General features: G+C 35.3%; 1 protein-coding gene across 1 annotated transcript in view; it reads left to right on the top strand.

Moving 5' to 3' along the window:
• SEMA3E (semaphorin 3E) overlaps window positions 1–27035 on the top strand; it is a 345931-nt gene that overhangs the window by 147515 nt on the left and 171381 nt on the right. The window lies entirely within an intron of this gene.

Below are 27035 nucleotides of genomic sequence, written 5' to 3'. Positions count from 1 at the left end.
CAATTTTAGAATTATCCAAAAGTAGAATACGCAGCCCAGAAAGTAAGTTATTGACTTTTAAAGGAGAGTCTGGATATTGTACATGGGATTTGTGCCCAACAACCAGTTAGACTAGATAATATCTGAAATACCTTCCAACCCTGAGGTTCTATTTTCTAAGTACTATAAGGTAGGGAAATGGACTACCAAGATTATCAAAATAATTAGATTTGTGAAATTAAGTGTCACCTATCACTAGTTCCTTGATCTTTTCTGTTATTCACCCATTCCTTTTTCAGTTACCTCAAACCCAACAACATGGAATAGGAAATGTAAAGTTTTAAGCATGTATAGGTTAGTGTTTGGTTTATTCTTTAGTGTAGTCCCTACAGTGTAGCATGATACTCCATTCTCCCTCCCCAAGCTTGTTCAATCACCCAAACTGTATTCATATTAGTAGGTCTGGGATTCCCAGAGAAGAATCACTACTACAGAGATACAACTCACAACTGCTGTCTTAGGATCCTAGGTATAAACCTGGTGCCCAAGGGACATACTTCTACTGAATAGGTCATGAACTGCCATCAGTGTTTACCATTTATTCAAATCAGAGATCATCACACTGCTGAAATTTAAACATAAAATACTTGCATAAAGGTAAGGAAAAAGAATAATGAAAGTAATATTTTTCACCAGAAGACAAAGTCAGAAATAACCAAAATATCATAATCTAGCTGTAAATCTAAGTCTTACTCTCCCACTAATAAATACAGTGTCCATGGGGGAGGGTGATCATATAGGAATCTATATTTAACTTACTCTCCTATTTCTTCTCCTTATCTCATCCTCAAAGTTTCTCCTCCTGGTGGCTTTTTAACCTTCTTCATGTTGGCTTCCTAATGCCTTCTAATTCCTCAAATCAATAATTGATTGTCAATGATTCACCTTTAACTTTTTTGGGATAAAATGTAAGAAAACCAGTTTTTGGTCAAGTATGAACTCAAGAGACCTTATATAATCTTCCTATAATCTCCAATCAGTTAATTCATAATTTATTTATAATTTCAAAACTCTGAAAACAGTCACATGTGAGCTGATGAATCACAAAGGCCTACTGTTATTGCTAATTCAGCGATTGTTTTACTGTCAAATAAGTCCTCCCAGTTTAGTCATCCAAATGACAATTCTCTATCTCAACCTCAAGATGGTTTGTCTCCCTCACCACATTTTATTTAAGAGATAAGTGGATTTTTAAAAAAATAATTTTACTTACATAATTATCCTTTTTCTATCTCTTTTAGCAACCAAACTACTTACAAAGAAAAGGAAGATAGTTCCTAGTATTAATATTTCTTTTAATTTAGAAACTTCTACCTCACATACTGTAATTACAAACTCTTATAATTATGGCATTTCTTATAACTTTTTCCTAACATTAAAATTGTCCATTTTTAATTATCTATTAATAATTCATTGGAACAGTCTTCTGGATGAGATTTTATTAAAAATTCAAACTTTTTAAAATAATTTTGTTCTCTTTCTTCCATGACTTATGATTAGCCTGGAAATGTATCTTTTTCTTATAGGTGTTCTTTTTCAAGACATTATTATATTTAAAGAAAAACAAGTTTGAATTTTCTATTATTTTGTACTGTTTTTGCTTATTACTGAAGGAATTAGCCACCTGTCCTTATTTCATTATAAAGATATATATATATATATATATATATATATATATGTATATACACACATACATATATTATATTTAAATGATTTACAAATCATATTCTAAGCAATATACTTGAAAATATTTAATTGTTAAACATAGTGACCATCCATGTGCATCTCATTTTCTTAGGTATATGACAGCTTTTTTATGTTAGTGTATTTTGCACATAAAAATATAAAGATCTTTTGCAATTTTAGTTTTTTTGCTAGTGCATGTGTATATACACACATTTGTTTTTAAACTTTTGCATGTTTACTAAATTATGTGTTCTAGACTTCATGTGGCAAATATTCTTCTTGAATAGAATCAACTAGAAGTTATTTTTTATTAATTTATTTAACTGTAATTGTTGTAGAAATACACTAAATCCAAGTGAATAAAAGCTACAAGTTGTAACTACTTTTCTCTGGTTCTCTCCCTTTCACCTGCAATTTATTTTAAATGACATTTGAAAAGCTGTGAGCTTTTGATAATATAAAGTCTTCAGAGTGGCAGGTTTTTGAAGAGAGGAAGAAATGCTGATCTCTGCCTCAGCAAAGCCAACTTGTTCTTTAGAGAATTGGCTGTTTAAAGGCCACCGAGCAAAACCTTTCATGCTCTGTCTAGCATAAGGCAGCTGTGAAAACACAAGACTTGAGGAACCAAGGCCATCACTACCACCCTTCCCTTACAATTATGGAACTTCACACACTTAAATGTATTTCTTTGTAGACACTGAAAGAAATATACTCTCCTAAAGGAACATTAGAGAGGCAATACTTGTTCCCTTTTGTCATAGTGGTACTCAGTAGTGCATCCTGATTTTTAAATTGTGTTGAATGTGAAAAATTGACGCCTGAAATGGAGGCAAATTAATTTACAGTAAAAACTTGTTCTCTTTTTCCATGCCTGCTGTAGACCTATTTCTATAGAAATTGGACACTTCTTTTTATTGGTGAAATTTATGAGTATAGTCTCCCTGAAGGTTAGTGGCACAATCTGGATTGACTAAATCATATGTCTGACTTTTGCAGTCCCCTTTAACATTAATCTGGCAATCTGAAGAAGTCAGTTTTGTCACTGGTATACCAATGAAGAGCTTAAAGTACTGGGTGCACTTTGGTAATAAATATCAGGATACACCAGAATAAAATACTGTGCTCTAAAAACAAAAATGTAGTCCATAATACTTGAGAAGCCTATCCTAGTCTTTTTTTTTTATAATTTGTAATCATTATGTGGCTACCATATGTAACTACCTGATGTTGACATATCTTCTCCAATTACTTTAGCTAACATTACTTCTGTCAACATTAGCAATGTCAAAGTCAAATGACTGAAATGTTTTCAATTTTCCAATTCTCTTAGTGCTAATATTTGCAAAGTGGTGTTGACATTATGAAAGAGTTTTAAATTTGCAAGTCTAGTTATTCAAATAGCAGGTATACTTTCTTTGACCCCTGTTATTTGGCCTAACTATAACTTTTTATAAAGTGAAGAGAAATTTGACCAAAAAAAGTGGAGCTGATCCTTCCTTGGAACTCCTGGGTGTATTTTAGAAAATTCAGAAATGCTGGCCAGCAAGGCATATGTGTAAAATGTACAAAGTTATGTTAGTGTGATAATTATATACAATCATTGAACTGTATAGCATAAAAAATCAGTAACTTAATATATCACATATGAACTACTTTCTTATATAAAAATATGGTAAAATAAAACATTATTTCACCCTGGTTTACTTCAAATTTATCCGGTATATATCTTGTTTATCCATAGTTGTTTGCATGCTGTCTCACCTTGTTAGATTGTAAGTTCCCTTAGGGCAAGCTCAATTTTTGCCTTTCTCTGTATCACCAGCAGTTAGCATAGAGCCTGGTACATAATAGGTATAAATACTTGGTCCTTGTTGATTTCCCAATCTCTGTGAATGTAAAGAGTGTCCCAGATGTTTTATTAAGGTTTACTAAGCTTTAAAATGCACTAAGACTTTTGGGACACGCTGTATTCTAGTAGCGACAGTAGTGAAATAGGTTGTGAGAGATATGCAAAAGCTCTTATCCTTCAAAGTCTTGTTAAGGTATAACATTGTCTAGATTGGTTGAATTTGCAAAAGCCACAAAGCAAGAAGGTTTCCTATATGTCCAACATTGCTATTCACTAATTTTTGAACAAACTGTCCTTGAATACATAAAGATTTCTTCATGATATGCTGTGTGGAGTATTAATAGAAACATCTTCCTTGAAATGATTAGAACAATCTTCTTATAGCACTGTACAAGCAGTGACTAGAAGAGATGTTTCTAAAGTTACAACTGACATTTATATCATGTGGAAAGGTTTACAGAGTGTTTTACATGCATCTTATTGTTTGATCCCTCCAACAACCCTTTGAGTCAAGTGCTACTTGCACTACTTAAAGCCGACTATCCAAAAATTGGCCAAAGTGATTGCTGAGCAATTGTTGACTACATATTAGTGGTAGTTTGGTTACAGCCTAGATCACAAAAGCCCATTTGGCTGTAAATTCAACTGCACTATATTCAATGCTACTATTTCAATCTGGAGCCAGAAAACCTTGATTCAAATCCTAACTCTGACATGGACTGTGTGAACTCAATATCTCTATTCCCCTCTTTTTCCCTATCTGTAAAAGGAGACTATTTTGAAAGATGTGTTCTTTAAGATCCCTTGCAATTCTTTCTTAGATGATCACTAAGCATCCTTTTAATACTTAATTCTAGGTTTCCAGGATTCTAAGTTTAGTTCACCAGCTTATCATTTTGTAGATTTTATACTCTTCCCTTTTTAATTTGGAAAGTGGGGAGAGATTTGCATTTCTTCAATCCTGCAGCAACACTGTTATATTTCAATCTGTACAACTTAGTAAAATTTCACCAATAGCAAATTTAACTAGTAATTCAGTTATATTTTTTGTAGCTTTTGTAACTCATGTTCAAAGTCCCAATTCAGAAGTTAAGACATTAGGCACACATGTCCCTCTTCTAGAGTCTTGATAGAAGTAGTAGCCCCTTCCCTTCATTATGACCTATCTAAGAAGAATTAGTTAACCCCTTACCATAGCCCCATTGTGATGATAAGAACTCCTAGGTTGTAACAGCTAGGTGTGAGTGTAGTAGATCTTCCATGTTGATTCTCTCTACTGATAGACACAGAGAAACATGTTCTCAGACATATCTGTAGATTCTAAAGTGAGGTCAGATTTCATCAACAGCACCTGACCTGTAGTACCATGGACAATTTAGAACCTGCCAGAAATCCCCTAGATACGTATATATGCATGAATGAGCACAGGCCAGTGAAATAACTTGAAGACTCACATCTTACCTTAGAAGCATAAATACAGACCATTCTGACCATTGGCTATTTTGTGGGCAGAACTGTGGATTAGCAGGGGATCTGAAAATATCTGAGCTTAAGGCTATTTAAAACTGTTGTTTAAAACTTACATAGAATGGCATCTTATGCTCAATATCATAGACAGAGATGAACTTCATAGGCCATCTAGTTTGACCTCCCTCACTTCACAGATGAGGAAACTGAGGCATGAGAGGGTTAACTCATTTACCTAAGGTCATGCATATGATAACCATCAGAGGTAAGATTTAAACCAAGGTCCTCTGGTTTCAGAGAAAGTGCTCTCTCCACTTTTGCTTATTCTTTTGGCTGCTACCCTACTGCTTACAGAAGGACGGGGTGACAATTGCAGTACAGCTACACATATTTTTGCTCTGGCCTTTTTGTGGAGTAAAGGAAGTTGTTCACAAATTACATGGCTGATTTGGGTCATGTGAGTCTTGTTTGGAACTGTATGGAAACCAGTCATATACATGATAGTTCTGACTTATTTGAGTTCCTGTGGCAGCAGACAGCTTCCTACTTATTCAGTCTCATGGTATGTAGGCGTATATCTATCATAGATTTATAAGGTGTGAGGGTCTATATCAATAATCTTTTTGTTATATTTACTCAGAAACTTTTTTTTAAAATAAAAGCATCATGGAATGGGGGAAAGTGACTTCTGGGCTGATTCAGGAAGACCTGAATTCAAATCATTCCTCTGGTACTTAGTATCTTTGTGACCCTGGGCAAGTCAGATAACATTTTATTTACCCAGGACTTGTCTATAAGTCATAAAAATGTTGCTGTCTGTATCTGGAGATAGCAACAACAAGAACAGCAATGTTATCTAACATTTATATAGCGCTTAAGGTTTGCAGAACCCTTTAGAAATCATCTCATTTTATCCTCACAACAAATGTGGGAGGTTTCTACTATTATCCTCATTTTATAAGTAAGGAAACTGAACCAGACATAGGTTAAATGATTTACTGAGGATCACATATCTAGTAAATGTCTGAGGCAGGATTTGAACTCACTTCTTCCTGACTCCATGTCCAGCACTCTGTCCATTTATGTAGCTGGATGATGACTATGCTGACTAAACTGCAGATATGTTTTGTATATTTTCTCTTTATATTTCCATTTCAAAACTGGGAATAAGGAAGCATTAGTGGGAGAAAAACAAAAAGATCAAGATCCTGGTCTTCTGCCACTCCTAGTAGCTTTTTGCTTTTGTTTTCCTGTTTTTTTTTCTAGCACAATACAGAAATGCTAACAAAATCATGTGGAATCTCATATATTTCTTCAATAATTCCTCAAAAGTACAACATAGAAAAAATAATTAAAAATGAGGAATTTGCCTAGGAATCTTTGGAAATTATATCTCTAAGCCAGGGAATGAATGAGTAAGACAAGAAAGAATAAGGAGGATTGGAGAAGGTTGAGAGAATTTCATAAGTTCAGACTGACTAAAATATTCCTGCTCCTGTCCCAGCCAGTGGCAAACAATGAGGCTTCTGCTTTAATTGAATCTTTTGTTTGCCTTGGCAAGAACAAAGTATATTCCAATTATACAAACTTCTACTGGTAACAGTAGTTGATACTTCAAAGAAGGAAAAGAGAAGCCAGGGAGTTGGGGTAAGGGAGGAAAGTATGTGGACAATACCTTTTCCTTACTTTTTGATTCCCAGTGTGTATTGTGTGGGAAAAGTACATTGGCAAGGATAGTAAGGAGGCTACGTGAGTAAAAGTGGTACTGTATTATCTCTTTTCTCACTTTTCAGGTTCAATACTTCAAAAAATTTATGACTTCATTCATTATTCATTCTATTGTTACAGATGGGAAACTCTCTTCATAGGATTTAATGACTTATTTATTATCTGCTCCTGGCTTCAAATGTTTGAAGTGGAATCTAATTTTTTTAGTCATTCAAAAATACTGGCTTCTTTACTATGGTGTAATGGAAACAGAAGTCAGGAGAGCTGAGTGCATGTCCTGGTTCTGTCATGGTGTCAAAATGGGTAACTAGCATCTAGGTGCTATTGTAAAAAGAGCTTTGGATTCAGAAGGAAGGAAAGAAGCTTTTGTTAAGTTCCTACGTATAAGGTCCTGTGCTAAGTGACTTACAAATGTTATTCCATTTAAACCTTATAACAACCTAACTCTGGGAGTTAGGTGACATTATTATCACCATTTAACATTTCAGGAAACTGAGGCAGGCAGTGGTTAAATGAATTGTCCAGGGTGACATAGTTAAAAGTGTCCGAGGTTGGATTTTAAGACGGGTCTTCCTGAGTGCAGGCCCAGATCTTTTTCCACCATGTAACCTAGCTGCCTCTAGGTGCTAAGAATTGACTCTTTGGAGTCAGAAGGCTGGAATACAGATCCTGCTTCTGCCTGGACACTTCTATGTCTTTGGGCCAAAAATTTAATCACTTTGGGTCTCAGCTTCCTCATCAGAAAAATGAAGGAGTTGGATTTCATGACCACAAAGGTCTTTTCCATCTTGAAATCTATGATGCTAAGTTAACTCACCTTGGAATATATTTATGGAAATTAGTTTCCTCATCTGGAAAAATATGTGGAATAGTCTTAATGATCTCTATAAAGTCTCTTTTTTGCTTTGAGATTCCAAGCTTCTTTTTCCTCTTTTTTAAAAGCAAAATAAAAATTTTCCCTTTGTAAAAAAATAAAATAAGCTCTTTTAGAGAAAGATTTATACTCTGGTGAAATGTTCCTGGATTTGTAAAGCATGCAACTAAAGGTATATCTTAACAAATAAAGCATGTTAAAGAACAGGTTTTTTTCCATGTTTGATCAAAAGAATATGGCATTTATTTGAAACATATGCACTTTGTCAAAGACATTTGTAATCTCACTATTCTAAGTACTAAAACATTAGACTAATTTGACAGTTTTCTAAAACTACAGAGTTAACTTACCTAAGAAAAATAATATTCTTTCCTGTATGCATCTATTTTAAAGAGGATTCAGCACTGGTTTTTGCCATTTATGGAAAAGTACAACTTGGAAATATTCTCAGAGGCTTTTCAGATTGGTGTAGGTCACCTTGGCCAAAATGGAGCAATTAAATATAAACGAACTCTAATTTGTATTTGTAGAAACCACTTAGCCCTAAATATGGGGACATCAGTTGTGTTTATTAATATTCTATCTCTCATAAAATGCTCAATCATTTCATTTCCAACTTAAAACATTTATTAGATCACTGAGACCTATTCCCAGGGAAGCTGGGCAATGAGCATTTTAAAGTTTTATGGGAAGAGGAAAGCTATACTGCCTAAGGAAATCCTCTGAGAAAAGAGCCTTTGGTGATTAAGGTAGATGGTGGTGTGGAGGTCACAAGTTTGATCTGAAGCCAGGGCTAGCTATCAATTTTTGAATGGAGTTCAAAAACTAGAAAACTATGATGAGGTAGCCACCCATCACTAGGCAGGAAATATCTAACTAATTGGAAATAAGTGTAGAATCACAGCATGAAGCTTGATTAAGAATTGTAAAATCAAAGAGGCAGAACTGGCTGGCCAGTCTAATGTGAATGCCAGTTAAGCAAACTATGCACTCGGAAATACAAAGGGAGTTTTCATGTAAATTGATAAGGTTCTTTCCCTCTTCACATTTCTAAGAACAAACCTCCCACTATTTTCTGGTTCAAATAGCTTACAAGTCAATAAAAATCATCTAATGTTCTATTTTTTGTTTGAAAGGTAGAAATAGAGCCTAATAATTAATGTTAAATATAGATTAATCTATACTTTATTTTCAGTTAAATTTATGGATATCAGCACATCATTTTCCATTTATTTCTGAATAAAGGAGGCTAAATAAATTATCCAAGGTCACACAGCAAGTAAATAGCAGAGCAGGGATTAGCACTCAGGTGTATTGACCCCTTAGCCCAGTGTTCTGGCTTCTTTAATGACAATTATAAAATACAGTATTAGTATTAAACATAGCCCTTAGGGTGAAAGTGTTACTGATGTGAGCTTATGTGTGTCCACATGAGTGGTGTCTAAAATTCATATCTTTTCCTCTGGAGTCTTGCCCAACGTTCTCCAGCTGTCCCCCTTGAGAGAAGTATTAGACTAGACTATCTATTCCCCCCAAATATTGCTAGTCCATAGGGTATGAGTGCAACTAAGTGGAAGAGTAGATAGAGTGCCAGACCTGGGGTTAGGGTGACTCATCTTCCTGAGTTACTTACTAGCTGTGTGACCCTGGGCAAGACCCTGTTTGCCTCAGTGTCCTCACCTGTAAAATGAACTGGAGAAGGAAATGTCAAACCACTCCAGTATCTTTGCCAAGAAAACTGCAAACAGGGACATGAAGAGTCAGATAAGACTGATAATGACTGAACAACAACATGGGGAAATGAATGCATCCTTAGGTTCAGGCTACTTTTCTGAGTTACTCTCTCTGAAAGAGGAAGGAATACCCCAATCCAATGAAACAGACTTGAATCCTAAGTTAGACTTAATTTTATGTCCTCCTATGATACTGCTTTAAGCTATCCAGTATATTTAGTTGACCATATCAAGGATGAAGGATGACTCCACTGACCTATTCACCTGCTTCTATTCTTTTTTTTTCTCCTGCACAGTTGAATGTCCAAAATACTATTGACTAAAATACTTGATTTCATGGCATGAGGTAGACATATGCTCCATGTATTTTGCTATATGTCTATGCTAACATGTAATTTTAGATGAGTATGGAAAAGTTCTCCCACTTTTGTTCTTTAGTAACAAGACATTGAACCAGAACATGAAAATAGGGACCACTCAAAGCAAAATTATGAAGATGCCAAAACCTGTCAACCCATTTCTCACATTGGCATCCTCCCAATAAAGATCTGTCCTGTCCTAATCCTGTTAATCCTTGTTATGGTTTCAGTTTATCAGCCAACATGTCAGAAGAAATAGCTTGTTCCTCTTCCCTAGAGTACTGCATTTTATTAGGGAGAATCCATGCCCCTTTAAAAATATCAAAGGGAGTGAAGTTGCAGTGGTCAGCAGGTCAGGTTATAGATGAGGAGGCTGAAATTTGGGGATGAGAAGCCTACTCAGTCTGAACCTGACTGCTTTTTCTTATAAACACTAGTTTTATGATTCATATTTAATGTTGAGATGTCCCCAAATAAATTGACTGCCAGATAAATGTTTTGTTGCAATGCCTAGTGTCAAGAATATTAGACACAAATAATAGTCATGACTTCCAAAGATAATTGATTGATTAACATTTAAATTGACTGATTAACATTTTAATAAATTTAAATTGATTGATTAACATTTTAAAATCTAGGCAGGATTGCCAGTAAGTATTAAAAGAAAGAGCCATGATTTGCAAAAGACACATTGATAAGTATCCTCTTTAGGCCTTAATTTGCTGAAGATAATTCATTCTCCTTAAAAAAAATTAATTGGGGCAGCTAGGTGCTGCAGTGGATAGTGCACTGTCCCTAGAGTCAGTAGGACCTGAGTTCAAGTCTGGCCATAGACTGTTAACACTTACTAGTTATGTGACCCTGAGCAAGTCACTTCACCCTAATTGCCTGGCCAAACAACAACAAATGCATGGAACTTTTTTAAACAAATGCTGTCAATTTCCAATACCCTTGCATTATTAACAATAGAGCCTTCCCTTGTAACAAATTTTGTAAATACAATTGCAAAACAAACCAACACACTGACAGTAATTGACAATATATGTGTCATTCCACATCTATTTGCCAGCACCTCAGTGCTTTGCACAAAATAAGCCCTTAATAAATGTTTCATCCATCCATCCATCCATCCATCCATCTATCCATTCATTCATTCATATACTCATTCACCTTTCTCCTAAGAGCAGGGAATTAAGTTCCATCATTTCTCTGAAGTCAGAATTGGTCATTACATTAATTTGAGTTCTGATATATTTGAGTATTCATTTAGTGCTTTATATTATTGGGGTCATTGCGAATAATGTTTGCTTGATTCTGCTTACTTTGCTCTTTATCGTTAATCTAATCTCCCCAGGTTTCCTTGAATTCTTTAAATTTATCATTTTCCATTGTACATTAATATTCCATTACAATCATAGTACAATTTGTTCAGCTATTCCTTAGTTGATGAGTACCCACTTTGTTTTCATTCTTAGCTATCAAAAACAGCATTGCTATGAATATGAATTGAAGCTCTGTCTTCTTTTGAAACATGTCTTAAACACTGCATTCTTACTGAAGCATTTCAGGATTCCTCCAACTGCTAGTGCCCTTTCTCAGCCAAAAGCCTTACATTTGACTACATTTTCATTTGTATTTGTTTTCTTTATTTTTATTCTGTTATGTATGTACTTATCTTCTCTAGTACAACCTAAGTTCTAGGAAGACAACTTTGATTATTTGTATCTGTTTATTTGTAACACTAGCGCTTAGCACATTGTGCAGGATCTAATAGTTTCTTCATTACTAATCTCCTTGAAATATACACTCTAGATAGACAGAAAAACAGATAGAGACAAAGATTATACAAAAATACATAGATACATGCAGAAATGAATAAATACATAGATACCCCTTAGTCAAGTCACTGTGTCAAAAGATATGAACAAAGAAAATTAGTTTCCTTACAGTGCAGAATACTATGCCATGTATCCCTTAGTTACTCTATAAATTTTAATCTAATGAATTATGCAACTATGGAATTCTCTTGATTGGAATTGACATTACAGCCAGTTATAACCTCTGCTGAGAAATTTGTATTTTAATATGCTACCAGTTAATGCAGTTAATGGAAGGGAGGGATGATTTTATAATAAATCAAATGATTTAAGTTCCATTAATTTGTGAATGTCCTTTGCTCTGTTTACCGTATCAGTTCTGTAGTGTTTAAAGGTTATAGGTATGGCAATAGTGTTTATTATTCTTACATATGAAATCCAAAAGAATCCCCTGCTTTCTAGTGACTGGAAACCATTATGGCTTGTAAAAGCAAGCTGGAAGCTGACAAATTTAACTCCCCCAGGGTTAGGTCTATTAATCTATACTATATTTTCCCACATAGACTGTAATCCAAATGATCATTGCATGACACTACTTTTAATTATCAACATCCTTTTCACTTTCCTAATGCTTTTATTACAAGCATTAGGGAAAAATGTGCAAGAGTTTAAAAGCTGGTATTTCCCTCCAACTTGTCTGTTGTTGGGCAATAAATCCTAGAAGTGACTCAACACAAGTGTCCTAAAGAAACAGCTTCAAATTGCAAGCTGCTAATCTTAAATATATCATTACTTTGATGGCTGGGTGCAGGTCAGGGAGGCTAAATGGAATTGCTAATGCATTAGTTCACTTGCAGTGCCAGAGGTGCCCCTGTTCCTGGTCATGGCAGAAAAAGAAAATCAACCTCCTGTTCCCAATTTTATATGGAATTTGTTTCCAGTTAAGGGCAATAACCTTGTCAGAATGATCCAAGCTTTTGTAAGATCGTATTTTGACTTGATGATGAATGGTTAGTTACCTGTGTACAAGCATCTGTTCCGAAAGAAATAGGTGGGGGCTTGGGAGAAAAGAGATACATACTGGTCCACTTTACCCTTGCCAATCAGCTGGCCAGAATGATGACATCTGTGGACATAGTTGGCTTTTGGACTGATGATTGGCAGAACTGTAGCATTATAATTCAGAAATGATGAGCCTGGTCTTGAATTTCATAATAATATTTGCATTTCAGCTTTTAAACTTGCCCTGTTGGGAGGAATTTGTCCAAAGCGTTTTGTTATTCGAAGGCTGGCTGATGAGTTTGACAACAGACAGTTACTTTCATTTTATAAACATGGAATTCAAGGATTCTAGGACTTCTTTATTTTTTTATTTTTTTGTCATTTTAGGTTAGAATTAAAAGAAAGGATGTATGGTATTAGTAAATTGGTACAATTTTTTTGGCTGAAATTATTTCATTTTAATGAACCTAATATTTTTTTCTAAGCCTAATAATTTTTTGAAAGCTACTTTCAAAAACTCCATGAAGGGAGATAGCATGATACAGGAGAAAGAGAACTGAACATATAGAGTTGGAAGGTCTGGATTCAAATACTGCCTCTGTCACTTTTTGGGATAACTTTGGTCAAGTCATTCATACTCCCTGGGCTTCAGTTTCCTCCTCTGTTAAATGAAAGGGGTAAACTAGATGGCCTCTGAGTTTCCTTCCAGCTCTAGACCTGAATTTAGGATTTTCCTCACTGTATAGGGAAGAGCATTCACAGGTACATTACAGGCCAGAAAGTAGGACTTGGAGCCAAGAAGACTTGAATTTGATTTCTGTGTCTGACACATACTGGCTTTGTGATAGTGGGCAAATCATTGAAACTTTGTTGTTCTAGATAACTTTCTAAGACACTAATTTTCTGAGAGGGTACCAGCCTGAATTGCTAGAGGAAGTTTCTTACTGGGTGCTCCCTCAACTAATGTAATCACAAGTCTATCACCAATTCCTTTAGTCCCACAAGGACTTGAGTTTTGGATTAGCTAAATGCTCTGTGATTTTTTTCAAAGTTATTGTCAAACTTGTCAGTTCTCCAGCCAATTGTATTTTCCAAACCCTATTTTTCCTCTTTCTTTGTTGCATACATTGTGCAATAACGAAAGTTAAAATATGTTTATTACCCTAGCTACAAAGCTTGTCACTATTACGGAAGAAAAATGCTTCATCTGAAAGTGTTTTAAAACAATAAATTCATATTATGTTTTCCCTAGTATCTGAGAAGCAATATATTATAGTGGATAAAAACTATTTTGGGGGTCAGGAAGACCTGGGTTTAAGTTCTGCTTTTGGCATAAACAAGGTGTATTCCAGGCAACTTTGCAAGTCTATATAGTGCAGATGAAGCGTTTCGCCAGAGTTTGTACCCAATTTGGATCAGTTCATAAGTCCAGGAGGAAAAAGTCAGTCAAGTAGAGAACCATCATCATAGTAACAGGGGAAAGCTATCTCTCCTACATGGGCAAGTCCACTACACAAAGCATTAGGAATATCATGGTGTAGTGCTGGATTGGAAATTTGTATAGAAGTCTTCTGAAGGCATGTAGTGGTAAAGAGGGAAGGGGTAGGAAGGTTTTTTTTTATTCCTTTTATTTATTTACCTCTTCTCCATACCTCTACTCATCCTCATCCTCTCAACCTCCTCCCTAGCCTGACATATGGTAGGTTCTTTCTTATACAGTTTTGAAGAGTGCATTGTGTAGGGAGTGGAGCCAAGATGGTGGATTAGAGGCAACACAGCTGAATTCTTTCAACATTCCCCTCCAAACAACTTTAAAATAACAACTCAACCAAATTTTGGAGCAGCAGAGCCAAAAAACAAAACCAAACAAAACAAAAAGTCAGGCCTAAGAAAATTTAGGAGGTGGCAAGGGAAGTTTGTAATACTAGGGTAGAAATTCTACTGAACCCACACAAAGGGCAGCAACAGTAGCAGCTTTAGGAGCTCTCAACCCAGAGGTATTATGGGGGTCAGACAACTGGTCAGGAAGAGATTAAAAAGGACCCTTTGCTGGCACTGGGTATAGCTGGCACCGATTGGCAACTCTATTGCTCATATGCAGCTCTGGGTCACAATTCTAGGGCAGAGAGGAGCACTTAGGGGTCAGTCAGAAGGGTGCAGGGGCCCTAGTTGCAGTTCTAAGTGAAAAAAAAAAGAGCACGTACACTTGTGGCTGCAGGCCAGGGTCCTTTCCTAATTAAAGACCCAGAGTTCAGACCAGGAGAGCATTGACCATATCTCTTCCAGGATCATACCACCTTGGAAGCATCAGAAACTTGTAGACACTTCAAGAACTAGCTCTGAAAACAGGAGCATGAAAAAGCCTGAAGCCTGGGACAATGCCTCCCTACCTTCAAGTGAACTGAGCTTAACTTTATTTATTTATTTATTTGTGTGTTCATTTATTTGTTTATTTGTTTGCTTACTTGTTTGTTTATTTTTACTTTTTTTGGGGGGGGTGAGGCAATTGGGACTAAGTGACTTGCCCAGAGTCATACAGCTAGTGAGTATTATGTGTCTGAGTCCAGATTTAAACTCAAGTCCTCCTGATTACAGGGTCAGTGCTCTATCTACTGCACCACCTAACTGCCACCTGAGCTCAACTTTAACATAAAGTTTATAGTCAAGAAATAGGATGGAACAATGAACAAAAATAACAACAGAAAACAATTTGAAAATTAAATGCTACAGTGGGGGCAGGGAAGACTAAGTCATAAACTCAGAAGAAAATAACAGTATTAAAAATAGCTAGAAACAAAGCCTCAAAGAAAAGTGCTGATTGGATTGAAGCCCAACAATAATTCCTAGAAGAGTTAAAGAAAGCGCTAATAGTGGAGGAAAAATTCAGAAAAGAAATGAGAGTAATGCAAGAAAATTTTGAAAAGAGAATTAACAGCTTGGTTTAAAGAAGAGACATAGGTATTAAAAAAAATAACACCTTAACTAACAGAATTGGTAAAATAGAAAATGAGGTAAATAATCTCACTGAAAAAAATAATTCCTTAAATGGGCAAATGGAAGCTGATGACTTGATCAGATATCAAGAAAGCACAGTCAAAAGGAAGAAAAAATGCAGTCCATCTCCAGAGAGAGAACTGATAAAACTCTGGAGTGCAATTTGAAGTATAATTTTCTCACTTCATTTTTCTTTCTTTTATTTTTTGAAATATGACTAATATGGAAATATTTCCTCTGATTTCACATGTGTAATTGATATATTGTTTGCCTTCTCAGTGGGTGTGGGAGGTGATAGGAGTGAGGGAGAGAATTTGTAACTCAAAATTTAAGAAGAAAAGAATTCTAAAAAAAATAGTAGATTCACATTTTTTTAAAGAGTGCCTTGTGCTTTGTGGTACTACCAAAAAAAAAAAAAGCTAGGCTGAATAAAACGACAGGGTCAAATTCAAGTGAAGGAAGCATGAGAGATAACATGTACATATGTGTATTTATATGTGTTGTTGTTACATGTTCTACTGCATAAGATATACAACATAATAATACTGTCAGATTAGTTGAATATAAATAAAGTCACAATTTCTATGATTTTGTGACATTCTGGTTTTCTGTGATAGGTAAGAAAGATTACTGAAATGGGGTAGGAATAGGTTAATTGTGTGTGATGTGGCAGTAGTAGGAAGGACAATGTAATTTAAACTGCTCACTAAACTTTCTAGAAGAGAAACATAAGATTTTAATTGTAATTTGAAGAGTGGGTATAGGATATATATTGGAAATGTGATATATAGTAATGTAATGGGGGAGGATATTTTAGAAGGGCAGGATATTTGGAGAGGATTATGGATGTTTAACTGTAAAAAGGCTAATCGTATAATCAGATCCTACCAAAAATTCTATCAGTTATTTAAAATTTATTTTGTTATAGTGTATTGTGTTTAAAATGTTAAGAGAAAACCAGAGTTGGCTCATTAGCTCTTTTAAGCCATAAGTTGGCCTAAACAGGTTATAAAAAAACATAGGTCTTAAACTCCCCACCTTCTTCCTTTTCAAACTTGGGGCCTACAAATGTGGAAATGATAGTATCTTAACTTGGTTGATGTGTTGGTTGGTTTTGCTGAATTTTTTCCTGTTTTTTTGTTTTTATTCTAGGTTGTTAGAAATGGTTTTCCTTGAAAGTGGGAGCAAAATATTGGGAAACTGATACAATTAATATCAATACAAATTTATTTCCTGCTTTTCCATTTCAAAATATTTACTCACTTCTATCCTTTGCATTAATAATGCTTGGAAGTCCTCCATTTCACTGAAGGTGTCTTTTTCCTTTCCCCCCCTCAGTTTTAATTGTCTTTTGCCTTTTGGATCTTCATTACAGGAACAATTTGACAAGTCTTGTGTGATCTTGGTCCTGGATCCTTAGTACTTGAGCACAAATAGTCTGTCCTGTCTCACTGTCTGTGTCTGCCTGTGTCTGTCTGTTTCTGTTTCTGTCTCTCTATCTCTGTGTCTGTCTCCCTCGGTTGGGTTGGAAGTTCTGAAATTTGACTATAGGGCTCTTTCATGTGAGAGTTTCTTTTTAGGAGATTACTGCTGTATTATTTCTGTTTTCAATTTATCCTCAGGTTCTTAGTGATCTGGACAATTTTCATTATCCAACTTTTTTTTGGTCATGATTTTCAGGTAGGCTGATGATTCTTAGATTACATTTCCTTCATCTGTTTTCGAGGCCAATTGTTTTTTTTAAGATATATCTTACTTTAAAAAAAGATCTTTCAATTTTGTTTTAGCGTATTTTTCTTGTGGAATTGCTATTTTCTCTTTGGCACATGCTAATTTTCAGTGTTCAGTTCTTGGGTAAGTTTTACCACCATCTGTTCTAAGGTATTCATTCTCCTTGCTATTCTGTAGACATTCCATTTTATATCTTTTCTTTCAGATACTCTTATTGTCCATATGGCCTTTTATCTGAGGCTCAACTTGGACATGCATAATTACTCCATTCTTCTGGATTATTTAAGGACAAATGTTGGGCTTCACTCAGTCCAAAGCACTTCTTTTATGTATTTGAAGGTTTTTTGTTTTTTGGTGTTTTTTTTTTTTGGTCTATTTACTTATATCTCCAGTTTCACTTTCTGGATAGGAGGCATCTGTGTAGTTTACACTCTATTCTCATATTCCCAGTTGCTAGGCCAGATTCTCCTTGATTCTAGGTTTTGTGGCTGACTAGGCCCTTTTTTCACCTGAATTGTCTGGCCTTGTCTCATACCATGCTCTAAGCTTTTGCTGGGTCAGGTGCTGGCTGCATGGATATTGCTCTGGCCCTCTCTCCTGCTGTGGGACCAGACTGCTTCACACTTCATCATCTACTTATAATGTCTTGTCTCTGCTCAGAGCTTCTGCAGGATTCTGGCAGCCTTGTTTTGTATAATCCTAGACAGGATGGAATGATTTTCTTTGGTTTTATTTGTAACTGTTCCTTCTGGTGAATCTTTAGAGATTTACTGGGGTATTAGTGAGGGATCTGGGATAATCTAGGCTGTAACACTTTGCTATCTCCCCCAAGTTTATCTATCAATACCAATTTATTTTTTTTAAAGTAGGGCTTTAACTAAGAAGAGAATTAATCCTAATTATTGATAAAGGAAGAAGGGAGATATGGTAACATTAGTAATTTTCTCTTTAAGGCAGTGTTTTCTTTTTAGCAAAGAAGCTTATAGTATCTAACCAGTGGGGAGAGCATGATGGAAACAGGGTCTTTTTATTTGCTTTTATTGTTGTTTCTAACCTAAGGAAATATCAAAGAATAGAGACATTTAGGGAGTTCAGTGCTTTATCTGAAATTTGTAAACTAATTTTTTAAGATAGCTAACTAATTGGTGAGAAATGACTGCTCATAAGAGGAAACCAAGCTAGTAAATTCAGTTTACCCATGTTTCATTAAAGCACATACTATCTAAAAGGCATAGTACTAGTGTTGTGTGTGTGTGTTGTGTGTGTGTGTGTGTGTGTGTGTGTGTGTGTGTTCAGTCTTTTGTTTTTTCAGTCATAACTGTCTCTTCATGACCCCTTTTGGGTTTTCTTGGCAAAAATACAAGAATGGATTGCCATTTCCTTCTCCAGCTCATTTTACAGATGAAAAACGGAGGCAAAGAGGGTTAAGTGACTTGCCCAGGGTCACATAGCTAGTAAATATCTGAAGCCAGATATAAACCCAGATCTTCCTGACTCCAGGCCCAACAAACTATTCACTGCATACCTAGCAGCCCTGCAGTACTGGTAGTTAGGCATATAAAGATGAAATCAGACATAGTCCTTCCCCTCAAAGTATTTACATGCTAATATTAAGTGTAAATAGATATTAAATATTTACAAACAATTACTAAATTCATATTTATTGTATTTAAAGAGCCCTTTAGAAGACTGTGGATAAGCAAGCATAAAGCTTGCAGTTTTTCAACATCTGATCCACCTTTAGAAACTAGTGTCTGAACTTTGGCAAGTCTCTTAACCTCTATTTGCCTCAGTTTCTTTTTCCTGTAAAATAGGTTTAATATTAGCACCTACCTCACTGTGTTGCTATGAGGATCAAATAAGACTTTGTAGCACATTTAACACAGTGGCCTGGCATATAGTAGGTGATTATTAAATGCCTGTTCCCTTTCTTCCCCTAGTACCTTCACCTCCAATCCCTTTAAAGAAAGTAAAAATTTTCCCGAAATTAAAAGTAATGTTAAAATTATATTTAGCAACCAAAGAGCACTAGATCTGTTATCAGGAATCAGGAATTTTAATCCCATCTCTGCCCCAATCAGAAGTGTGGCCTTGGGCCTCTCAAGCAAGCACCCTGGATCTTGTTTCCACCCCTTTAGAGGAGTATGACTAGATCCTTATATCCTCTTCTAGCACTATGATTTTATGATAGCTGATTTGAATGTAGTTCTTTATATATTTTAAAATTATATTATGCATCATATCAACAAATTTGTAAGAAAAAAGTAGTAATCAGATCTAGGTGATGATTTAGACTATCTTTAAAAGAGCCTTATATTTTTACAGAAAGGAGCACAGTTAGGTAGATTCTTATACTATTTCCTGTTCTCTCAGTTATCAATTACACCTAAGGAGAATCTCTGAAATGCCCTCACTCACTCATTGGGGTACTGATGTTTATTTATCTAGGCTTGCTACAGTTGTTGTATGCATAAATTCTAGGGGAGAATCAGCTTCTGTAGGGCTGGCTAGTCTTCCATTGTCAAGGCTCTTTGTGTAGGCAAATGCTATGCAATCTATGTTTTATGTTCAAGGACACTTTTGATAATAGAGCTTTTGAATTTGTGGGTGAAGAGACCAGTTCTTGACTATATTAATGGAATTTTAAAATAGTGTGAAGGCATCATTCATATTTTCCAATTTTAATTTGTAATAATTATGTTATCATTTACATAATTATTGAGTGGGGAATAATAATGCAATTTGGGAATATAATGCTAAAGTAAAGTGGTCTTTTTAAGGTCCACCTTGCATTTTTAGCATATTCAGTGTGTCAGATTTGAAGCTGCAGTTTTTAACGTGTACATCTGGAATCCATCTTCTTAGAAAGAATGTTCTCCAAGATTAAATTATATGGGCTGAGAGAAGGCTATATTTCTGTAGAACTTAAAGATGGCACTGAAGATTTTTATGAGAGGTCACCAAAGGGGAATGCAAAGGCTGTTCAGTCATGACTTTATAATGTCACATCAAGCCCTACACCTGTCTGGAAATTAACAGCTCTGTCATTCTCTTTACAAAAGAAAAAAAAAACAGAAAAAAGGGGAAGAAAAACCCGCAACAGGAAGAAATAGCAGAAAACTGAAAATGATTCAAAGTTAAAAATTCATAGTGAATTATATTTAAATGTGAAACATATTTAAAACTGTGACATTGTGGTTATAATATTTCAAATGCAAAATAAAAAAAGAGGAAAACAGATCTATGAAAGTAGGCACAGAAAGGCAAAGAATATGTGAATCAATTACCTTGAAGGAAAAGGCCATAACCGTATCATATCATGAAGTAAAAAGAAGGTAACACCATCAAACGTTATTGTGCAAAGAGGTATTTCTTGCCTAATATCTGAAGCAGCTATATACATGAATCAGTTTTCCTGCAGAATAATGCAATACTCTACTTTTGTTGGCTGATAGGTATAGTCTTGGTAGCAGCTATTTACGAACATGAATTGTATTGTGTTGGTTTGTTTCTGTAAATATGTGTCTCAATCTGAACATACAGTCGATCATCTCTCCACAAACGGATGAGAAACATGCTTTATCCTCAGTCTTCTGAAATTGTGATTAGCATTGCAGAGTTATTAGGCTTTTCAAATTATTCTTCTGGTTCTGCTTTCTTCTCTCTGCATCAGTTCATACAAGTCTCTGGGTTTCTCTATGTAGATCCCTTTCCTCTTATGCTTCAATAATATTCCATTACATTTAAATGCCATTATTTGATGGGTGGCCATGGTGTCTCCATTTCTTTGTTGTAAAAGAAAAGGCTTCTGTATTTTTGTACAGATGCACCTTCTTCTTTTGCATTTAATCTTTTTTCTTTTTTGGTGGGGGTGGCAAAAGCCTAGTAGTGATATTTCTGGTTTTTGGGGTTTGCATATCTTATAAAATTTGGAGTTATAATTCCTAATTGCTCTCCAAAATGGTTGCATCGCTTTGCAGCTTCCGCAACAGTGCATCAATGTGTTTATCTGCCAAACAGCCTATCTTAACAATAGTCCTCTTCCTTTACTTCATCTTTGCCAAAATGATGGATGTGAAGTAGAACAACAATTTGCACTTCTTTTTTTTAGCCAACCTTTGTTTGGTTCATTTTGTCTCAGGGATTCCCTGTCTTTTTTCGCAGTGCCCTTAGAAAAGGCAAGAAATGGGGAAAAGAAATAGGTAGAAAGGATCCTATATCTTTCTACCAGCTCTAATAAAATACATGTAATCCATAGGTCCTTCTATGAGACAGTATCTAGCTTTAACATTCCTTAAATACAAAGTTTGGGGTCTATGAAATTAATGTGTCCTATGTTATTAATTTTATAAGTTTGAACATCTATTTTCCTTATATTTTAAGCCACGGTACAGAAATCATAACGTTATTCTTGTACACTACCCTTTTTATCCAGCTGTTCTTTCTAATTAATCAGCTGTTCTTTTCTCATCCTTTCCCTGCAGTTGACAACATTGAGGAAAATACAATATATACTTCTGTTGTTGTTACTTGTTTTTCCCCCCCTCAAGACTCCATTATTGGAAGAAAACTGCTTAAGCAGAATTCTCTACCTTCAGTTTCTTGTTCATGACTCCACCATTGTTGGTAATACTTGATAGATTCTTTCTCGTAGCGTTATTTGTGCCCACACGAATCACTGAAAGTGGGTAATTGTTTTCTGTTTGATCTGATAAGCCTTGGGAGGTTCTCTGTTATGTCTTGGATATATCCCTCAGAGAAAACAATAGATTTTGTGTGTGTGTGTGTGGTTATCAAGTCAACAAATAGCTAACTGTCTCAGTATCCTAAAGTAAGGAATCAGCAACTAGTACATTTCTTCAGTTATTTGTCTGGTCTCAACTAGATGATCTCCTACTTGACTGCTTAGGCTATTCTTCTCTGTGAGACAACATCTTGCTCCGTCCTCTTGAAGAAGACTTTCAAATCTTTTTATTTTTTAGCTTTAAGTGCACAAATTATAATTTTATTTCTTTTTCTTTCTTTGTGTAATGTTTTTCAACTTTCCAACATCCTAATCAAGTTCAGGTCTCCCTTTGACCATCTCAGATCCATCAGTTTTCCATAGATGATGCCTCACTTCTGTTTTATTTAAGAACATTTCATTGTCCCTAACAACTTGGAGTGTGGAGAGATATTCTTTCAGCTCCCTTACCTTCTCCTCCCATAGAGAACTCTGTCTACACAAATAGCATCCAGCTGGCTATGGCAGAAGTACCAGCATTGCATATGTAATGCAGAGGCATTAGGCATTTTTCCTTTAATTCAAAGATCTCCACTTCACCTGCCCTTCACACTGATAAAAAGTTCAGCCTTGTTAAAAAAAAAAAAAAGGAAAGAAAACCTATTTCTCAGGGTTTTTATTTTTCTCTTTTTCCTATTAGTGTCATATCAGGTGTTACAATGCTACATTCTGTCTCATATGGCAGGACCTACTAATTGTCTGCGATATGACACATTTGAGTACTTTGTTAACGCTTTATAGCCAATTACCACCTTTTAATAACTTGACTATTCTATATAATTTCATTGTCTTATTTTTATCACTCCAATTCCCTTCATATTAACCTCCTGTTTTCTCAATTTGTCACATCTACCAAACCACTTTGTCAATTTACTTTACCTTTCAATTTTTCCACTTACCTTTTCTTAATCTTCCCTGTAAATGCTTATGAATTTTCTCTCTGATTCTTTTGTGCAGGCCCTATTCTTCCATCTTCTTAAATTCTTTCACATTCTTTTTAATCCTCATTGATACTACTCCACATTCAACCCAGAAAATGAATATGGACCAATGTTTGGGCCTATACAATGTCCTTAGCCATCTTATTCAGCTCATTCTCCACTTAAACAGCCTTTTCTCATAGAAACCAGAGGTAGAAATGAGGCTGTAGAAATAGTAAGGGAAGCAAGAACAGAAAACAAGGAAGGCTCAACAATTAAGTGGCAGAATGCAAAAACATCACGGACCATTAGAACCAAACTAAGGCACATTCTGAAGTCCTGGCTCCAGAGAGAGGTGGGGGAGAATAGAAGAATGTGCAAAACTATAGTAGTAAAAAAAATTTTAAATGATAAAAAGTGTGCTTTTTGTTTACACCTAACCAACAAAAAAATCAGTTAACACGGAAAGTTAAAGCTGATAAGGAAATTGAAAAGAATGCTGATGCTGAAATTAAATTGGGTGTTTGGAATGTTGCCAAAGCCATGATACAAATAGGTATAGAGAAGATAATTATGTTATTAAGGACAATCTAGGAAAAAAAGTTGTCACCATTTGAGCTAATAATTATTTTAATGGAAAGTCATTCTTACCATGACCAGGTAGAGGGCATGCTATTATATATAAAAATAGCCAATGATAAGAAACTGATATGAGGAATCTGAGATATTCCTTCTTAGTACATAGCACACTGCTTTGCACATGTTTGTTGCAGGTGGGCAATATAAGTTTTTGTGATTGACTGAAAAGAAAGCAACCTTCAGAGTCCTATGGACCATATAAATTCATGCCAGTATCATAAACCATCCGCACAAAATATACAGTCTAATAATGATGTTCATAGTTATGATTCTCAGTCATCTACAAGATGTTAAATGTTTTCTACTTTATTGTACTTCATAATGCCTGGAAATGTGTAATATATTTTCAAAATGCTTCCATCAAATATGGTTGAAATAACATTTAGAAAGATGACTGCAATTTACAAAGTACTTTTACATAAATTTTCTCATTTAAAATTTTAGTAACTGAGGTAAGCTGGACAGCTATTATCCCTTATTTTAAATGTCAGGAAACTGAAGTTCAAAAGGGTTTATTGACTTGGCCAAGGTTGCCTGGCTTGATAAGTGGAAGAATTGGGATGAGAATCCATGTCTCCTGACTACTAGTTCAAGGATGTCTGTATCATATCATGCTGCCTAGATGTAAATAACATTTAGCTATTTAGAATATATAATTTGTCATCTTTATGAAGTAACTGAGATGTTTATGTATAAGCCAAGTGTCAGACCTTATCTTCTGACAGACAAACTGGTTTGCTACCACAGAGCCTCTCTTTGGCATGTTTTACCATCATCCATATTAAAAAACTTTGAGAGAGTTGCACATTTCTAAGTATATTCACCAAAATATAATACATTTATTCACAGTAGAATTGAATGGTATAACAGCAACAACAAATCATAATCCTTCTTTCCTATCAGTTCAGTTTCATTTCCCTTTCTCTTAGGGTCAGTTTTTCATTGATCTGTTCCAATCACTCACAAATCTAAGAGGCAAAGTTTCTTTGTAACCAAAGTGGAGGGTTGTAAATAATAGTGAAGTCATTATCAATGTCTCCGCTCAGATAACTAGCCATCTTTGTTAACAAACCATTCTTGGTTTCTTTCTCATGCAGTTTAGAGGTTCAGGGGTGCTGGGACCCCAAAATCACAATATGCAGGTCCTGTCCGAAAGAATTCAACCCAAGCCTTCTTTCAGCCAACGACAAGGTTTAGTAGAACATCCATCGTATTGGGCAGACTCTTAATGAGTCTGAACGTTAGTAAACTATTGGCTTATTGTCTGGATTTTAAGAATCTAAGCAGTGGCTAGATTATAAGAATCTCAGCATCTTAATGGAGACAAGATAGACCTTATATACAGAAAGCCTATGGGAGGGATCTAGGAGTGGCCAAGTAGTTTGGGGTGATGGGAGGAGGAACCCAAGGAGATCTGGATGGGAGTGGCCATTAAACTGGAGTGAACAGAACTCCTGGTACCTGGAAAATGGCAAATGGTCAGGGGCCATAGGGAGGTAAGACAACAGAAGGTAGATTGTGTGTAGCCACAATGAAAGGTCAGTTGGTGGGGTTATAGCCTCAGGCAAACACCAGAGATTTGGCCATGTGGGAAAGTCCAGGGTTTTTCCTTTCTGGGGTCTAGATCCCATCCTCATCATTTCCAGTGAGGGTATTCCCTCACTTTTCTATTTACTTCCATGGCCTTGGATTAGCTTCTGGCCACCTTCTTTCCTCGTAGCAGAGCCTTGCTTCAGTGTCCCGGTGCCACGTATTTTCAGCCAATGGTATTCTGGGAAATATAGCCTTTTACCTTTGACATTTTCTGTAGCCACTCCTCACTTTCACATGCCCTCCTCTTACTCTTCTTCACCTCTTACAATGGAATGAAATAAAAGAAAAGAAAGAGGAAGGAAAGCTTTTCATACCTTCCTACTCCACTGTCTCACATCACACTTTATCAATAGGTCCTTCATAGGAAAGAAGATGTACATGTATCACTCAAATTTCCTTCAATTCAACAGTTTATGTTCTAAGAAATTAATGTGTCCTCCTTTATTAACTTTGTAAGTTAGAAAATATGTAAAAGGGGTTTATATTAAAAGTGGAGTACCTATACATTTACAAAGATTAGGATCACAGATTTATAGTTTGAAGGGACCTTAAAGCTCACCTAGTCCAATCCCTTTATTATACAAATTAGGAACTGAAGCCAAACATGTTAAGTGAGTTACTCAAGGTCATACAAATACTAAGTACCAGAGCCATTATTTTGACATTACATTAAATGTTTTCTATGATTGTGATTCAGATGTACTCAGTATAGAAGTGAAAGAATATGTTGGTGACCCATTTCCAATGGAATAAATAGAATAAAATTTAAGAACTTGAGATGTAAGTTTTTCTATTGGAGTTCAATTTGCTACATTTTCCATAGTCATATTTATTATGTCAGACAGCATTTCAAGTTATTCACAGTGAGAAAATGAAAAAAAAAAGAATTAGTGGATGTAGAAGAAAGATCCTCTCCCGTATTCTTAGTTGACTATGTCACTGGGGGAAAGAGAAAATTTTCAATGATGCTATTTTGTTCTTTGTTCAATGATGCTATTTAAGCCAATCCAATCAAAACCTATTCAAGTTGTCAACTGACTTATCTTTCATTTATTTTACTCCCCCCATAAGCATTTTGCAACTGAAAAGTTTTCAGCACCAAAATATTTTGGTCTGGCCTATTTTTGTGTGTGTGTGTGTGCTTTGAGAAAGGCAAAAAAGTAGATGTCCCAAGAATGCTGGAATGTCACAATTATCCATAACAAGAAAGAACAATTAGCAAATTCAGGAGTTATTCTCTGTTTACACTCCAAACAAACAAGATAATTGCTTGTTTCTAAACCCAATTTCTTTTGCCTGGAATACAATCCATTAGAGCCCATCAATCAGCTCTGTCAAACTCATTAAAATACATCCTAGAGAAAGACTTTTTAAAAACAAAATAAATTTATAAGAGATTAGTGCAAAATACTAATGTTGCTTTCAAAAATTGACTTTTTAAAACTTCTTACCATGGTTCAGAAGTTTGCTGTTAGATTTACTTTCAAAAACACATATTGAACATTTAAATAGAACTGGGTTCAGTGATGAAAGGAAAACATAGATTTAAGGCATCAACTTTAGAAAGCTCTTACTTTTAGAATGGAATAGAGATAGAGAAATTAGTGACATTGAAGTGGGAGAAGGGGTTTCCTCTCCTTTTGGTGATCCATTAATGTTGCCCTTAGCAAAGGATAAAGTATGCTTCTTGTTCGTTTGTTTTTAATTTGGAAGAGGCCTGATTTTAAAATCTAAAGTATTAATTAGAGGAAAAATGTTAGTTCTCTAATATATTGATGAAGGCAATTTGGAAAAGTATTTCCCTTGCTGGTTGGGAAAAAA

The sequence above is a fragment of the Phascolarctos cinereus genome, unplaced genomic scaffold (assembly GCF_003287225.1).
Source record: "Phascolarctos cinereus isolate Bilbo 61053 unplaced genomic scaffold, phaCin_HiC Scaffold_1;HRSCAF=81, whole genome shotgun sequence".
NCBI lineage: Eukaryota > Metazoa > Chordata > Mammalia > Diprotodontia > Phascolarctidae > Phascolarctos > Phascolarctos cinereus.
The sequence above is the reverse complement of the archived record's forward strand: the minus strand, read 5'-3'. Positions and strand labels throughout refer to the sequence as shown.